At 44.2% G+C, this 12,389-nt stretch overlaps 1 pseudogene; it reads right to left on the bottom strand.

Annotated features, from left to right (window-relative positions):
- Positions 1–575: 575 nt before the first annotated feature.
- On the bottom strand, positions 576–5,938 carry LOC101757153 (annotated as a pseudogene).
- Between the last annotated feature and the right edge of the window lie 6,451 nt (positions 5,939–12,389).

Below are 12,389 nucleotides of genomic sequence, written 5' to 3'. Positions count from 1 at the left end.
GCTTGCCGGCAGCCGGCAGTGCGTTTGCAGATGTCGACTGCACACACATCAAGCAGCCTAAACCTTGATGAATATAGAGAAAAATGGGTACGCGACTTCAATTCTTTATTCTAACGTTCAATTCTACATAATTCCTAATCATTTTGTATTTTTTGCCACAGTCGTCATCACATGATGGCCGACCTTGCTCCCAGCTCAAGGCATGGGTCCTCTCCAAAAAGGGCAAGGCTAGGCAAACAGCCTGTAGTTGCCGTATGCTGGCACTCGGCAAAGTTTTCGAGTTTGCCGAGTGCCTGTCGTCTGGCACTCGGCAAAGCTGCCATTAGCCTCGATGCCGTCAAAGCCAATGTCGCCGAGTGTGTTTTTTCGCCGAGTGTGTTTTGGCCGTCGGCAAAATGTTTGCCGAGTGCATGAGTTTTGACACTCGGCAAAGAAGTGTTTGCCAACACAATATTTGCCATGTGCTATATGCCGAGTGTTACACTCGGCAAAGCCTTTGCCGAGTGTTTTTGGGTCTTCGCCGGCACTCGGCAAATTTAGTGTTTCCGTAGTGAACCAAACGGAGCACAAAGATAAAAGCGACGAAGAGATAATAAGTACTTATGTTCAAATATCCAGCGAATGTTCGTATCTATATACAATAATTACCAAGTATAGACATCCACCCGTGCACCTGTTGGTGACGCTCTTGCAGTCCAGCTAGCCATTGTGAGGAGACATCTTGCATATCCTCTGTCAGAGACAGCTGGTGCAAATTGTCCAAACCCTCAACACACCTCAGAGATGGACAAAGCTGTACACGCAACAGTTTCGTCTGGGGAATATTTGAGATCCTCTCTAGGCATTCACAATCTGAGACTATAAGATCCTCAGAGAGAAACAGGAGGTCCTCCACCACCTTAAGGCTGTGCACATCCCATAATATTAGCTTCTTCAAGGTGGTGGCCTGCTGTCCAATCTGCCGTTGGAGAGCTCTCAGCTTGGGACAGTTGACAAGTCGCAAGTCCTTCAAACAAGGCAGCAGCTGCATCCTTGGAGTTGGAGCTTCTACCTTTTGCTTTGTAGCAGCTCCATCCTCTCCATCTTCCTTACCTGCTGCTGTTGCTTCTTCTTCTTCAACTACAAAGGTCCACTCCTCCCAGTTGGGCATATCCGTGATGACCAACATTTCAAGCTTGGGGAAAGCAACTGCCTCTGGAGATCCGAAATTACCCACCCTGGAGCCAATAAATTCAGGTCCAATCTTGGTGACTGCAGTGGCTCCCTTGATTCTTAGATATTTCAAGTTGGGGAGCTGCCCAATTGCAGGAAGATGCACACAAGATTTGCAATCCCGGAGAACCAAGTATTTCAGTGATGGAAAATAGGTATCAGTATCTAGCCAGGTAGGAAACCTCGGACCAAAAAAATCTGCAATCATTATTTCTTGAATGCTCCGTGGAGGGATTAGCTTCTCAAAAGTCCTCTCAATATTGATTACATCTTCTTCACAATATGGATCATCTGTACGTTCTGTACAATATAAATATAATAGTTTGAGAAATTTTTTGTCTCGTAACAATGAATCTGTACTGTAAGGAGATGCTCTTTCCAACTTAATGATACGAAGCTTCCGCAGCTGTGAAAGAGGACCCAGCTCGTCTAGATTCCATCCATCTTGCGTTCTAGCACTATTATCACTGCCACCACCAACAGGAAATCCTTGTAAATCATTGAGAAACTTCAGTTTAGCTTTCTCTTTTGGAACCTGATTTATTGGTGATCCAGCAAGACCAAGGCGTCTCAGGTTACATAACCGAGTTATTCCTAGAGGGAGACTATACAATGCAACACATCGATTCAAGTTCAGTATCTGAAGGTTTATGAGACAACAAATGGACTCAGGAAGGCTAGATATGTCACTTCCATCAAGATCAAGTAACCGTAGATGAATTAATCTTCCAATACAATCTGGAATACCTTGTATAATGGAGAGTCAGTCAAATCCAAAACTCGAATACATTGAAGTTTTCTTAATATTGTATTATCAACTCTTAATGACTTTTCATATGATGTCCTCCAAGTTCTCACTTTATACTGCTCCTTATCTATGCTAGGTAACACCACCATATCCTTCATAGTGACAACTGAAATACGTCTAAATTTACTCACAACACTAACTGTTCTTGATTCTGGATCACCAACAAAACATTCCTCTCTAGATAAATGACAAGCAAGCTGCCTTAGTAGATCATGCATTCTGCATCGACTAAGATCAGCCTCAGAATAATCTGGTTCGAAGAGATTTCTACATATCAACTCATAGTAGTATTCTTCAGCTGTATCTTCTAGTAGTTGTCCATCTTGCTCATCTATGAACCTTTCAGCCACCCACATCCTCACGATATCATCACGGAAAATAACTGAATCTTCAGGAAACATGGCACAATACATAAAAAACTGCTTTAAACAGTGTGGTAGATCTTCATAGCTTAGATACAAGGCACGTGTTACTTCACTATGAAGTTTGCTCATGGACCAAGCATCTTTTCTTAAAATCTTCTTCCATTCATTCTCAGTTTGATCTTTGCTTGCCAAAACTCTAGCAATAACCTTAATTCCAAGAGGAAGACAACCACATCTGCGAACAATATCTTTCCCTAAGTCTCACAGATTTTCTACTACATTTTCTTCATTGATGTCCATGCTCTTCCAAAGTAACTCACATCCTACGTCCACTGACATTAAATCAACTCGGTGTGTATAGTCCACTTCAATTTCTACAGCAACAGTGTCAAGTCGAGACGTCAATAGAATTATCCCTGTGGCTGCAGTATGCAATGGGTTCTTCAATAGATTTGCCCATGTATGAGAATCCCTGACATCATCCAACACAAGAAAGAAGCTCTTCTCATTGATGGCTAATTTCAGCTTGCTTTGGAGCTCATCAATTGACTCATCTTGCATGTATTGTACTTCAATTTTTCGAAGAATCTCCTTTAGAATAGTAATTTTAGAGTAATCTTTTGAGATACAAACCCATGCTTGTTTGTCGAAGAACCCTTTTATTTTTCGGTCGTTGTATATTTTCTATGCTAGTGTTATCTTACCAACTCCTCCTGTTCCAACAATAGCAAGCTTGTAAGACCTCTTGTCCTTGTTCAAGTAGCAAATCCACTAGTTTTCTTGTAGCATGTATGACCTCCTTACCCACAAGGTAGGGTTCAACAAGGTTGGAATTTTTCTCAGTTTCGAGTCTAAATCTTTTCTAGTAGGTTGTATATTTGGGACAGATGAAATTTCTTTATCCTTTAAAATATTGTCTATTCTTTTGTTTAGGCTTGTAATCTTGACAGCAACCTGATGACGCGTCTGGATATTAGAAAAGCAAGAGAAGGGGGAAAAGCCACTGCATGTAGATTTGCTTGATAATGACAGAGAATGATCTGGTAATAGCTTGCTTCCTTTAGATCTAGCCAAGTCGATAATATCATCACCGTCATACATAGCATCTCTTAGCTGACCAAGACAATTATTGTCATCTGATTCTTTTGAGCTCCATTGCTCTGCGTCATTAAGAAATTGATGTATTCTCTCCATCCTTCTCTGCAGTTCTGTGAGCTCATCTTTTACACCTAAAATTAGTATGGCCTCATGTGTAACTATCTCTTGCAACTTCTTAACACATGATCCAACAAAATATTCTAGTTGCCATGTTACAATGCAAAGATGTTGAGGGAGATCCACCAAACAAGTTGCAGGCTGGCAATAAATGTTCAAATGTGTTAACTTGGTCTAAAAATGATAGTTTTCAAAAATTGAATTGTGTTTTGAATAAGATTAACATATACTAGTATTGATTTGTACTGTAAGATTCACATGGCATGTAGGTTAAGAAATATCCACGATGCTGGGCCACCTTATTATTATTGTTTTCCTTTGTATTTTCAGTATGCACAATGCCATTCCATATAGATCACAAACTAATAAACTAGGTACATGATGTTCTTTAACAAAAATGAGTTGTACAGTGAGGTATGAAGTATAAAGAGTTAGCATTCTGTCCTTTTATGTTGTGCTTTAAAATGATGTAATTATTTGGGACAATATTTGGTATCATGCAAAAGAAACCTCTACTATGATTGTTTGATTCACCATGAGCAAACTTATGGTAATGATGATACAAACCATGAGCAGAGCAACCCAGAGCAGAGCAAAAAGCATACCCTGAGCAGCGGCAGAGCAAACCAGAGCTAAAGGACGCAAATCAGCAGAGGGATAGCTGGAAACTGGAGAGGCATCACTTCCTGGCTAAAACCTTCATCTTCCTTGTGTCACATGAATTGTGCAGCTGAAGGAGCAACTACACTTTTGCTGCTACTAATCAGCAGGCGGAAGGTGTATCCACAAGGTTGCGCACGGGATCTCTTCACTCTTCAATCATCTCTCTGACAGAAAGAAAAATGAAGTGGTGCATAATCAACACATGCAAATCTGGCGTGAACTAGGACCAGAAAGATTATGAAATCTGAATCGTTATGGACTAACTGTTGAATTCGAGCTTACCAAACTGAAAGGATATGATGCAGAGACAGAGGAGGAGGATGAAAACGCAAGGAGCAGTTCCTACTGAAGCATCCTCTCTGTTCCTCCTCTTATCGGCATCACTTGAGCATCGAGAAAATGAATTCTCTGGCAGAAAACAAGTGTACTGAGGCGTCACTTGAGCATCGAGAAAATGAATTCTCTGGCAGAAAACTAGGTACATGAAGAGTGAGAGAGGAAAGAAAACATATGAACCCTTTATGGACCAGACAATCAATTTGAGCTTACCAAATTAAACAACGCAGAAACAGAGGAGGCAGTTGAAAACCCAAATAGCACTTCCTACAGAACCATCATCCCTGTTCCTCCTCTTATTGACATCACTTGAGCAGCGAGAAAATGAAATCGTGCAGGAAGTGTGTATATAGATAGCACAGTGTACAGATTCACCAATACTTCCCCCTTGCAAAAGCGTTGGATCTCAGCAAAGGTTGCAATTTCAGTGCCGTCCTCCAATGACCTAACCTTGTATAAGAAGAGAGTATCCATCCAACCATCCAATGGACAATATTCGCTGTAGATATGTCATTGTTGAACAGGGCATCAGTGGAGCTAAATGATGCAAAGTGGTGGGACAGTTAGTGGAGCATCAGCATCAGTGATGAGCATAAGGAATAAAGGAAATGCACCTCTTACAAAGACAGTACTCTCTCCCAAACCACATTGCCTCAGCATCCTCCTCTGCTTTTCCTCACTGTAGTATGCTACCAATTGCACAAGGAGAGTGATGAATATTTATCACTTCAAGAAATTCACTATAATGAAATGGAAAACAGATAATTATGATGAGCCCATCACCACGAAAGAATTATAAGGCCCAAGATCTCTGCTATAAAGGAGAAAATGATGGATAATGATTAGAAGGGGGTGATTGAATCAAGAATAAGAAATAGGATGTTCAGTCTCAATATAATAAAAGATTACTGCATCAAGTTTAATGGTCTGTTTGGGTGGGAAGTGTTTGTGGACAAATCATAATCAAGCAAATTTCGAATTTTAGAGCCTCTTGTATTTACAGAATGATGAGGATGACCTTGTTCTTCCTTGAGATGGAGAGTAAAAATTACTTCAAGCAGCAGCCAGAGCCAATAGATCAGAAAGAGTTCTCACTGATATACGCCTGCAAATGCAGTGTAGCATAAAGTGAGACAGCAGAATGAAATGCCTCCCTCATTCCCTCTAACAACCAACTAAAATGGACGAAGGAATGCACCTCTTCTCGCGCAGCCAGGATGATCTGCTACTCTGCTACTCTGTTTGTTTTGGCTTTCCTTGTCGGTAGGGGAAAGAGACGAAGGGCCACATTTTGTCAGGGGAGCAAAGAATCGCGTGGATGACACGCAAAGTTTATTCGGAAACAGAGAAGAAATGAAGAATCGCTCCAGCTTTAGGAAAAGAATGTAGATACCAACTGCACAGCAACAAGCAAAGAACCTTCTTTTCTGCCTTCGCTTTGCTATCGACGAGAGAAGGCCTAACTGAGCCATGTTGGCGAATCCCGGTATCCCTCCGACGCCCGCGATTCCTGTATTGAGTCATGAGTGGGGGATCTCGATCGTCAGACGCCGTCGGTGACACAGGGTGGTGGATGACGGCAATGGCGGATCTCGTCTTGGGCGTTTTCATCGTCATCCCCGCCAGTGTACTACGCTGCTGGGCTACTAAATGAGCCACTCGTCCTCTCCTCGCTACGTCCTCGCCGTTGTCAGACTAGGCCTCCTGCTGCTCACCGGTCGCTGCTATCTGCTCTTTCCATAAATTTTAGTTGTGTTGTAGCCTTGGATAAATTAGAGCAGCTAGTTGTGCAATGCGATCACCAATTTGCCCAAACATGTGATCCACGGGCAAACAGATTGTTTCGCTCTACTCTGTGAATTCCCCAAACTGCTAGTTGATAATTTGCCCCTTTCAAATATAGATGAAGACTTGTATTTCTATGTAACTGGTTTGTAACTGCTAGGATGAAGTCGTGCTGGGCTCCTCCTCGCTTCTAAATAGGCCTAAAAAATGTGACGTATGCTAGTTGGCTAGCACTGCAGACGACGTATGCGACATCGCGATCGAAGCTCCAACAGAATATGCGGGCTGCTACAGCCGCAGGATAAGCTGGCACCAGCGATTTCGATTCGTAGGAGTCGTTGGGCGGCCGTGCACGACTTCAGCATGAGCTAAGGTGACAGCCGGCGGCGCCGCCACACCAGCAGCAAAAGCCGCAGCTCATCTCCTGCCACCACGGGCGTGCAGCCAGACATGCCATGGCGCCGGTGCTGCTGTGCCGGCCAGTCGTAATAGGCGACCAAGAAGAGCCAGCACAGCCCGCGCTAAGGTGAGAAGAATGAGCACAGAGAGAGAGACGGAGGGTGAATGAGATGGTCGGGGATGACAATGGGACCCACTCTAAGGTCTTTTTGGTCATTTTACTGGGCGCTATGTGATTTCAGCTAGAAAAAAGTTTTGTTTAATGGAGACGATGTGCTGCACACAAATACCTGTTTTGGCAACGTCTCATAGACTAAATCGATGAGTGAGATGTGCTGCTCACAAAATCATACTATGGTCATTTGGCGTGGTGTGCTGCGGACAAAAAATCCCTTAATATATTGCCTCTGTGATGAAGTATATAACTCTAAATGATAATTAGTATCACTTCAAAAGAATAGAAGTTAGTAACCGATAAAGATTGTATTGTATAAAATAAATAAATGTATTACTTCACAATTTACTTTCACGTATACCTCTTTTCTCCATGCTTTATCTCAAAAAATGGAGGTTGCGATGATAGACAAGATTCCTGCAATGAATAATCAGGTCAGGTGGCATTTGTCTCTCTATTGTTTCCTTATAAAAAGAAAAACACCACCAAGTGCTAATTTTCGTTTTTTGCTACATCTGGTCGCTGTCTCGTTGATGTACATGAGAAATAAGTATAGAGTTGCGTATCTTATTACTTGCATATTCTTTCCTTTTTATATCTTATTATATTTTTTACTAATTTCCCTTTCTAGTAGTAATATAATACTTTTAATTGTATTTGACATGATTTTTTTGGATTAATCTAGGCCATTAGATCTTCATAAAATTCAACGGTGCATATTCTTTTCTTTTTTTGGATTAACGTGAAAATTTCTAGACTCTCTCAGCGAACATGGTGACTTCTTTTAACACTCCCTTATTAATATAACTAGCAAGGTGGCTCTATTGTGCTAATAGCGCGGCCAATATGGTTTCATCCATCATACTAATTGGTAATAATAACATGCAACTTTTTCTCTCTAGACTTCTGTCTTATTTTTCTCATAGTGGTGAAGTACATCATTGTACCCTCTTCTTTCTTGTGCCTTGAGCAAACCAATTTTCTCTTTGATGATCAAGATCTTGGTGCACATCTGATCCATGGACTATACTATTTGATATCATAGTGGTCACTTTTTAGTGTGTTTAGCTCAGAATCTAAAGCCGATGGACATCTTGAACTGGACCGGCTTGATGCTCTCCTACTAAATTTTTTATCACGTATAATCCAGTTTTTGTGTAGGTTTTTTTATTTGATATACTCCCACTGTCATTCTCAGCAACTACACTAATGCACCATCTTCTTTTTCTACGCCTTGAGCAAGCCAATTTCCTCGCTAATGATCATTATCTCCGTGCATATGTAGTCCATCGACATCACCAAACTAAACCTCTCCATGCACATTGATATTCTAATAGAATTTTTTTTGTCCGGAATGGATCTAGACCCCTCCCTCAAACTTGACACAGGCTCTTTCGGCTATGTTTACCTTAGCCCTCATACCTTGTAGTAGTGTCTTATTTTGTGCTTTCCGCTGTTGGGGACCGCCCCACAACACACCCTGAACGGCGCTGGCGGGGACCCTCTCTCCTAATCAACCCTAACCTCATCACCTTCCCCCTTTACGAAGCTAGTATATAACTGAAGTCAACTATCACGAAGGTGTCCACTCTGTTGTTTTGCAGGCAAGGACTCGCGAAGTTAAACCCCCCACGGAGCTCTCAGCGGTTTGACTTCGGGAAGATTCTGTGGCCAGAAGCCGAAGTTAGCTGACTTCGACCAAAGAAGGTGGGAAGTCTACGGAAGCTCGATCGGTCTCGACGAAGCTTATGAATGAGGAAGAGGGTAATTAAGACGGCTCGGGAACCACTTTACAGCAGGACGACACCGAAATAAGAATCTTGTAAGAGGTTGGATATGTAATTTTACCGAGAAAGCGACATCTTGAATAGGAATCAAGTTACTGTACTGTACGGAATATTCTTAGGATGTAGTGGTTGAGTATGGGTATAACGGGAATACGGAAATGTAACTTTATGGCCCTATAAAGGGAGGTGAACCGTCCCCCCCAGGAGGGCATTAATCACTGATAGGATAGCTACTGCAACGTTTGTCCGAAACGATCGTTATCCTCGCTTGTTGTAACGTTCTTCCTATTGTTTGGGTGTACCCCAACATTTAGCGCCCACCGTGGTCTAACTCGTTAAACAGCCCACGATGCCACCACAACGGAAAAAAAAAGACCCACAGCTCAGAGAGAAGACAACACAGACGAGGCCAATCAGCTCACGGCCCCCGAAGTCACATATCAAGTCCTCCTCGACAAGGAGGAATGCCTTGCAAGAGTCGAACAAGCCCTAAGGGCTAAGGCCATGAGCAACCAGCCCGCAGCCGAAGTCAACCACCAAAGCCACCAACCTGTGGCAAATGAAGCTGCTAACCGCACTGATGGCCACCAGCCCACAACACCCAAAGCTACTGGCCCTTCCATCCTGGACAACGAACTGGACTCAGTCCTCCGAGAGATAGAAGAGGTCAAAAGAAAAAAGGAGCAGTTGGCATGACAAGTGCAACACCAGAGGGAGGCTGCGGCCAGATTATCAAAGCTGAACGAGGCCAGGCGGCAGCTAGAAGCACTACAGAAAGAAGTCGCGGAGCTTGAAAGCCCACTCGAGAATGCAAACCAGGCCGCAGCTTATTTTTATCAAAGTCCCACTGTCGATCAGGCACAGCTCCAGCCCAGCCCCAACTTCAGCCAAGGCACCCAGCACCACTCGCCGGGGGTGTCCCTTGTGGTCGACACAACATCGCCGCTCTCAATAGGGCTACAAACTGTACCATGGCCAACAACTTACAAACCAACCACCTTGCCCAAATTCAACGGGCGCACAGACCCACGGCAATTCTTAATGAGTTACGAAGCCGCTGTAGCTTCGGCCGGGGGGAATGACGTCGTCCTCGCCAAATCTTTCATAATTGCTTGTGAGGGTGCGGCGTTGAACTGGTATTCACTACTCCTTCCACACACGGTGACCAGCTGGCACGATCTCAAGACGAAGGTCACTCAAAATTTCCAGGGTTTCCATCACCCTCACACGGCCCAGGCAGACCTCTTTCAGTGCAAGCAAAAGGACAAGGAACCACTTGCAGAGTATGTAAGAAGATACGTCCAACTTCGTTCTCAAGCACCGCACATTGAGGAATCTGTAGCAATATCCGCTTGCATCGCGGGCCTAACCCCCGGCCCAACAGCGTCAAAACTGTCAAGGAAGGAGCCTAAAACTATGACTGCCCTCTTCAGCAAACTCGATGAATACATCAGGTCCGATGAGGACCACCACAGAAGAGTGGCGGAATGCAACAAAGAGAGACAAACAAACCAAAACCGAAGCTGGCAACCTTCGCCTTACAACAAGCCTCAAAACCCAAACAAAAACAAAAACCGTATCATGAACATCGAGGGAAACCAAAACCAAAACCAGAGCCAAAACCAAAACAATAACACCCAAAGAGGGGGCCACTCTGGCAGAGGACGAGGTCGAGGAAGACAACAAAAGTCATTTTACTGTGTCAACCATGGCCATCAGAATCATCACAACACAGAGTGGTGCCCCAAAAAGAAGGAGGAGAGAAAAGCTGCGGAAGAAGCTGCGAAGGCAGACGCGCAGGCGCCCAAAACAATCCACCACACAGCTTTTTACGCACACCCAAGCTTCTACCACAACTAGCCCAGCTTCGCCAACTTCCCACAACCGATGACTTGGCCTCTTCCACCACACATACAGCCCTACCACCAAACAATTCCACAGCACCCCAATTCAAACCCGTCTCAAAAGCCCCAAGAAACACTACCCCCACCCCCAAGCATGCCAGCCATAATGCCCAAGCCGGAACCCAACACACAAAACAATAACCAAAACTCCTTACCTACCTTCGGAATGATAATGCCAATCCCCGGAGGCTCCTCACTAGAGTTCGAAAACAAGAGGCAGAGGCGGAACTACTTCAGAGAGGTCAACGTGATCATTCCCGACGGACCTCCAACAAAGCCAGAATGGGCACACATGCTCATAACCTTCACCGGGGAGGATTTCAAGCTCAAGACAACCTCGCATAACGATGCGATGGTTATCAAAGCATTGATAGCAGGCTGGACAGTAGGAAAAGTCCTAGTAGACACAGGCAGCTCCGCGGACATTCTCTTCGCAAATGCATTTAGAGAGATGAACATTGACATGAACACGCTCGACCCAGCTGACGTCCCGCTTCTCGGCTTCGGGGGAAAGCCAGTGAAGGCCTTGGGAAAAATTGCCCTCCCAGTTTCGTTCGGGGACCGTGATAATGCGAGGACAGAACACATCACCTTCGACGTGGTAGAGATGCATTACCCCTACAACGCAATACTCGGCCGTGACTTCATCACCAAAATGGACGCAACAATCAGACAGCTATACCTATGCATGAAAATACCCGCCCTCAAAGGGGTCATAACGGTCTACGGTGATCAGCAAATGACAAGGAACATAGAAAAAGGGGTAGCCCCGGGCCAAAAGAATGTCCACCATCTAGCCTCATCAAACGAAGCCGAAAGCCTAGCAAAGCAAAAGGCCCACAACGAGCCTAAGAGAGATAAAGAGAAGATAAAAATCAGTGTGGACGGCGAAACAAAGCGGGTACTCCTAGACAGATACATCGCAGACAGATTCATAACAATTGGGGCGAATCTCAACCCAGATGAAGAGCGTGACCTCGTCGAGTGCCTCAACAAGAACAAAGACATCTTCGCTTGGTCCGCAGGTGATCTAAAGGGAGTGGACAGGGAAATCATTGAGCACAGCCTCGACATCAGACAAGGAGCTCGGCCAATGAAATAGAAGCTAAGAAAAATGTCCTACGAGAAAGTCCAAGCAGTAAAGGCCGAAGTTGATAGGCTACTCGAAGCTAACATAATCAGGCCAATCCAGTACCCCGACTGGCTAGCCAACACAGTACCAGTCAAAAAGAAAAATGGAAAATGGAGAATATGCATAGACTTCACATACCTCAACAAGGCCTGCCCAAAAGATGACTACCCTCTCGAAAGAATTAATAAGGTGGTAGATGACGCTGCAAACAGCGAAATGCTCTCGCTACTTGACCTCTTCTCAGGGTACCACCAGATCAGAATCAAAAAGAGGACAAAGGCAAAACAAGCTTCGTGACACCCTTTGGAACATTCTGCTTCGTCCGTATGCCAGAGGGCTAAAAAACGCAGGCCAAACATTCTCAAGAATGACGGTAACAGTCTTGGACAGTCAGCTTCGGTGCAATATCTTGGCCTATGTAGACAACATCATCGTAAAAAGCGCCAAACGAAGCGACCACATCATGGACCTCATAGAAACATTCGCTAACCTGAGGTCAGCCAACCTAAAGTTAAACCCAGACAAATGTGTATTCGGAGTCCAAAGGGGAAAGATCTTAGGTTGCTTGGTAACGACGAAGGGCATTGAGGCCAACCCAGACAAAATCA

Source organism: Setaria italica, chromosome VIII, assembly GCF_000263155.2.
Source record: "Setaria italica strain Yugu1 chromosome VIII, Setaria_italica_v2.0, whole genome shotgun sequence".
In the NCBI taxonomy this organism is placed as follows: Eukaryota; Viridiplantae; Streptophyta; class Magnoliopsida; order Poales; family Poaceae; genus Setaria; species Setaria italica.
Note: the sequence above shows the minus strand (reverse complement) of the source record. Positions and strands in the feature narration are given on the sequence as shown.